Source organism: Octopus sinensis, linkage group LG14, assembly GCF_006345805.1.
Source record: "Octopus sinensis linkage group LG14, ASM634580v1, whole genome shotgun sequence".
NCBI classification, from domain to species: domain Eukaryota; kingdom Metazoa; phylum Mollusca; class Cephalopoda; order Octopoda; family Octopodidae; genus Octopus; species Octopus sinensis.
Genome location: NC_043010.1, coordinates 63,842,173 through 63,848,431, shown reverse-complemented (window position 1 = coordinate 63,848,431; position 6,259 = coordinate 63,842,173).

The window sequence follows — 6,259 nt, the reverse complement described above, 5'->3', positions numbered from 1 at the left end:
TAACATAACTGTCTTTAATATATGCGCACTATCTGAAAACTGTGGCGGGAGGAATCGCTTATACGGAACCTCGTATTTGACTGATATTTTATTTCATCGCCTCTGGAGAGATGAAACGTAAGGTTTATATTGACGAGATTCAACACAGACCAAAGAGAGTCGGATGAAATACTGCATAACATATCCGACGCTCTGACGCTGGCGCTGATCCAACATTCTGATTTATAGACACAAAGCACTGACACACACTGGAAAGAGTACATCCCTTTTGTTCAATATGAACAAATTGATATTTTCTAATCGTTTTCTAGTTGCAACGCAACAAAAACCCCACACTTAACTAGGGTTGCCAGATTAGAAATATGGAACATTTTTAAATAGCTCTCTATATATAAATTTATGCATGCCGACACACCCAGAACAATATATTATATAAAAGTAGAGACAAGGGTTAAAAACATAAAGCAATTATTTTAATGGGTTATGAGAAAAACAAAAGTAAAATCATTTCAAAATCATTTAATACAAGCTTTAAAAAAATTCTGTTAAAGTGAAATAATTTGAAAATATTTCTTTAATACAGAAATAAAGAAATAGGCAAAAAAATTCTGTTAGATCGAAATCATTGTAATTTTTTTTATTCAATGACAAATAGAGACAATATGAATAAAAAATCTTTTTGTATGAAAGCATTTGAATATTATTATTTAATACCGGCAATAAAGATATCTAAGAGAAATACTGAGAAAGTGAAATCATTGCAAAATTCTTATTCAATAGAGACAATAGAAAAATGCAAAGGAAAGAAATTAGAAAATTATTATTTAATCCAAACACAGAAAGAGACTAAAAAGTTGTGTTTCATATGGAGAACGTGCAAAGAAACAAAACTGATAAACTTACATGCAAAATTTTCTTAACAGACCGCATGAGAATTAAACTTGAACCTTTACCTTCAGTTATAGTTCACTTTTGTTAACAGGTCCTTGTTTTCTAACACATGCCTATAAAATGCTTTATATTGACCGTTAAGGTTCCATGTGCATTGTAAGATAGCTTCTACAGTAGCCACACCCAACGTATTTCGTTCATCAGTCCACTGAACATTCATCCTCGAAAAGACACGCTCATCATTAGCATTTTGTGCTGGTGTGCTAATTAAGAACGGGCACAAAATTAACAACTCGGAGTATTGTTCTTGAAATTCAATCTGCTGAAGGATAGAGAACCATCTTTCTTTCAGTTTGGTTTCCCATTCATCAGGTTTCATCTGCATCTCTTTGGCAAGGAATTTTTTTAAATGTTCTGCGTCTTCTTTACCTCTGCCTAGGTTTTGATTATATATTTAAAAAAAAACGGAAGTGGGGTGTGGTGATGGTCCACCTTGTCCAACGAAATTTCATTAAACCAGATATGTAACGTGGAAAAATATAGGGATTTTCGCAACAATTTCTACAGTAAAGCCAAATGAACATAAAATGAAGTTAGAGAATATAACTCTGCTGAAACAGAGATAATTATTTTCAAAAAAGTTGTTCCTCTTTGTATATAAGTACCGACGTAATTGGACATTTTTTTAACCTCATTCCCAAACAATGTTATTCTCAGATCTGAAAGTGATCTCCCTTGAACCGATATATACCGCGCGCGTGTGTGCGTGCGTGTATGCATCTTCTACAAAAACACTTCCTCAATCTGCGAACAAGCAAGGCTTACGCTGCCTTGCGGCAATGCAACCAATGCCTGTTCCTCCTCCAAATCCTGTCCGCTCACCAAATCCTTCTCTCCTCACAAGTGCAACATTCCCTCCTCACGTTTCGACTTTCAATATCGAATTGCAACATTGCAAGTCGCACCACGAGTGCCTTTCACTATAATGTTTCTATTGGGAATGACGGACAGATTGTCATCTTATGAAATAAAACGCTTGGTTTCGGTCATGCTGTAGGCAGAGAATAGTAAAACAACAGACGAAGTGGCAGTGGATGGCAATGAAAGACATGATGTTACTTTAAGCTAGAAAGTTTCTCTTTTTCCATCTTTTCTCCCGATTTGAGATTTCTATTTATAATGTGGTTTTATATTATATATGTATCATATATACAGACGCATTATATTCTAATAAATGTGTGTGTATGTGTGTGACTATATATATACAAACGCATTATATTCCAATAAATGTCTCTGTGTGTGTATATATATATATACGAACGCATTATATTCCAATAAATGTCTGTGTGTATGCACATATATATATTGTTGTGGTTCAATTTGAGGACCGTTGACGGCGACCTACATTTGGCAATGAATCCATTGTTCTGCCAGATGCGGGTTGATTAATTAGCTCTGGGGAAACTTCCCGACCCCGTCAGGTGAATTAGAGTTCAGTGTGTGAGAGACAGTGAGAGAAATATTGAGTGCCGAAAAAGACAGATTAAGGAATCTGGGGGCTTGTCATGAGAGATACAGTAGAGTGAGAGGATGAAGGGCTGAGAAAGACAGATTAAGGAATCTGGGAGCTGTCATGAGAGATGACAGTAGAGTGAGAGAGAATGAGGGGCAGAGGAAGACAGGCAGAGAGTATTGCAGAGCTAAGAGAGAGAGAGAGTGATTGCGACAGAGCTAAGAGAGATTGCGGGTAGTGACAGAGCAAGAGGTTTTTGGGCAGTCGGTATTTGGTAGTCAAGGCGAGCGGTTGGATTTAGGGGTGAGGATTTGGAATTCAAGGCAAGCGGTTAGCAAGTTGGATTTAGCAGTGCTAAGAGAGATGGGGTACAGTATGAGACATTGGCTATTATAGTAGGAACTAAGGTACGTGAATTGTGTATTGATATGTGAAGAAAAAGAAGGAAAAAGAATCGATGTATTGAAATGTAAAAGAAATGAGACAGTAAAAAAAGAACAATGTGAACTGTGTAAAGACATTGTGTACAGAGTTGTTGAAAAGAACTGTGTAACGAACATTGAACTGTATATGCTTTTAATGTCCTTTGAACTGTAACGTTAATGTGATTTGAAACAGAACTGTTGTCTCCGGACAGTTTAAATGCTTTGATCTGTGGTATACCTGTATGATGTATTGAGTTGTTTAATTCGACGTGTCCTCTTTAAATGTATCTGATATATATTTGATGTAATAATTAATAGTCATATAAACTAGTACGTTAAATGTGAGCCAATTGCCTTCTTTGTGTCTCTCTCGATTGCCTCTGTATCTCTTCTTGCGGCTGCTGTTGTAGTTGTTGTTGTCTCTCTCTCCGAGTTTCCGTGGCGAACATTCGCTGATCGACCGGACGACGGCAGGTGGTCCGTAACAATACATATATAATTTATATTTTTATATTATATGATCGAACGCCATGCATCCATTTCCAAGTAAGTTTTATCTTAATAATTCTGATGCGGCACTTATATTACTATCTGCCTCTATTCTTTCTTTCTCTCCTACCCTGTCTCTATTTCTCCTCCTCCCCTTCACCGTTCTCTATCTCTCCCTCACTCTTCCTCCTTGACTCTCTCGTTGCTCACACGTGACCAGCGGCTATCTTGCTTTCTCCTCCTTACGCTACAAGAGACAACACACATTTTTGCCTGTCTCCTGTCAAAGCTCGTTTCTCCAGTGTTCACCCCTTCACTTCATTATGGCTAAACAGTCCTTACCGTTTGCTTTTGCTGCTTTGTTCTTACTGTCCTGTTTTTGTTACGTTAACCCTCCGCAAATCCCAAATTTTATTTAATTTGCTTTGCAGGAACGACTGTTTTGATGAAGATGCATCTTGCCCTAAACGTCCGAAATGCGGAGTAGATAAAACAGAGGGCACTGATGAAGGGATTGTTCTTTAGGTTGCCTGTGTAGTTTCTCTATTTGTTTCTTTCGTAGTTCAAAAAAAAGTTCGTTTTCCATGTTTTTGTTTATTCATGTTCTCGTTTCTCATGTTGTTCATGTTCTTTTGACATCTTGTACCCATATATGCATGTGTATATACATACGTAGGTATGTACATGCATGATGTATGTAGGTTTGCATATATATATATAATACAAAATGGGACAAGAACGCAAAACATCCGGACAACCAGGTGATACAAAAAGGGACAACAAAACATCCAGACAGACGATATAAAATATAAAAATAACAAGGATGGGTCATCATTCGAAGCTGTCTATCCTCAGTCAAGAACCAGATCATCCTCGCAATTTTAGCTGATTAACCTTGAGATTGCTCCAATCTGGCCAACCCCAAGGAAAAACTAAGCAACACGAGGCTAGGACTCGCCATAGAGTGAATATTCGGCAGCTTTTAACTGTTTGTTCCAACGCTTCATCTTTGTATCCCGCAAGTCTGGCCAATCTCCTGACGTGGCAAACACGTCGACCTCTTCACTCGTCCACTTTGCTTTCCCCAGTGAACCATATGCCATAAATGACCCTTCCGTAAAAGCCTCTATCAGCCGAACATCTATTTTTTCTTCGCTTAACTGGTCCTTCTCCTCTATTTCCAGGTATAGTGCCAACGCCGATCCATCGAGGTACAATGGAATGAAACTCGGTAGGTCATATATACCGTGGTGTCTTGCCACCAACTTAATTTTTATCAACCAAGCGGCGGTGTCTCCCTCGCCGCAAAATAGCCTAAACGTCTCGTTCGAAACAGGAACCATACCAATCATTTTTTTTTTTCCTTTTGAGCCGAAATAGCTTGTGATGTGAAGGAGGAAAAGACAGAAGCAGAGGGAGAATTGCGGTAGTCTTACCTATCGATCTGGAAGGGTCACTCACAATGTCCGCGTACTCTGTCTGTCGCCGTACCATCTAACAGGTCTGCTCTCGTACGCTATCCACTGCCAACTTACTGCTTACATTTCGCCAACACCGCATGCCCACTGCGGCCATTCTGGTGGGACCCACAGTCCCCACTTCCGACAGGACATGCGTACTACCTTAGTTCCGGTCCTTCTCTACACTACAGAATCAAAAGGTAATCGATGATTCTTTGTATAGTCACACTTTCAAAACTCTCCACAAGTTCCCTATAACTTCGCTGAATTATAGTTGTATTCAACAACTGCTGTATTCCAGACATCGTGTTCTAAGTATGCTTTGACATTCAGTGTTGTATGTGGGTAAACACGGAAATGTTTGCTGGTGAATTTCCTAACTACACAACTACATCTGTAGAAAGCTTTGTAGCAGGTATATTTTGAACGGAAATCAACTAGAGTTGTTCCGTGAATATTTTCTTTTGGCGCTAAAATACAAGTTTAGGATCTTTTCGGTTTGACCGGCAGTTTTTTAAAATAATTTCCACGTAACTAAACTCTTTTAAACTTCGTATACTGATAGAATGTGTTTATAAAACATCTTTTTCTCTTGGCTTTATTGAGAAAATTCTATAGCTTGTAAGATATTTGTTGTTGTTTTTCTGCAATTTCAACCAATCAATGACGTCTATTGAGATGAAAACATTATGTGCCGTATATGTCCCTCGCTTAAGAAACAGATTGGGTTTATTTACATTTCTAAAGAAAAGAGATACCCTTCCCCCTAACCCTAAAACAGATTGAAATGCAATAGATCGATACTAGGGTCATAATTATGGGTGACAATTTCATATGACACCGCTAGAAAAAACTGCCGGTCAAACCGAAAAGATCCCAAGTTTAGAGAAAGTCTATTTAAAAAAGATTATTTTGATAGGCCTAAGAAAGTATTAGCCGAAACCGTCGCCTAGCAGAGGTAACTGAGGGCGCTTGGTTGTTCCCGTGCATCAGTCGCGACAACACTGCAAGTATACTGGCGTACCTCAATAGCCATTAGAGAGGTTTTCCAGTGCCCAAAACTTTCTACTTGTACGAGTAATATGATACTGCAACAATTTATTATTGAGTTTCTAAATATGTATGAGAGGTTATTATTGTTAAATTAATTTATCATATATATATATATATTTTTACTTATTTAAATTGTTATTTACAGTATATCCTTCTGTTAATAAACTATAGACCAAAAGTTGTTCTGAAATTAAGTTCCTGGACGCTTTTAGTAATGTCCAAAGTAGCTTATATAAACCCAGGATTTCCGATATTTTTTTTAGTGACATTTAAGCTGCTGCCGGAGGCTTTGTCACTCACATCTGTATGTCTTGTACTAATGAATTGTGTTTCACACTCGTTAAATAGGCATTGCTTTATCTATATTCTCCATCACGACCTTAAGTCGTTTACCTAAATTCTTCCCAGAGTCGGTTGAAGAATTAGTT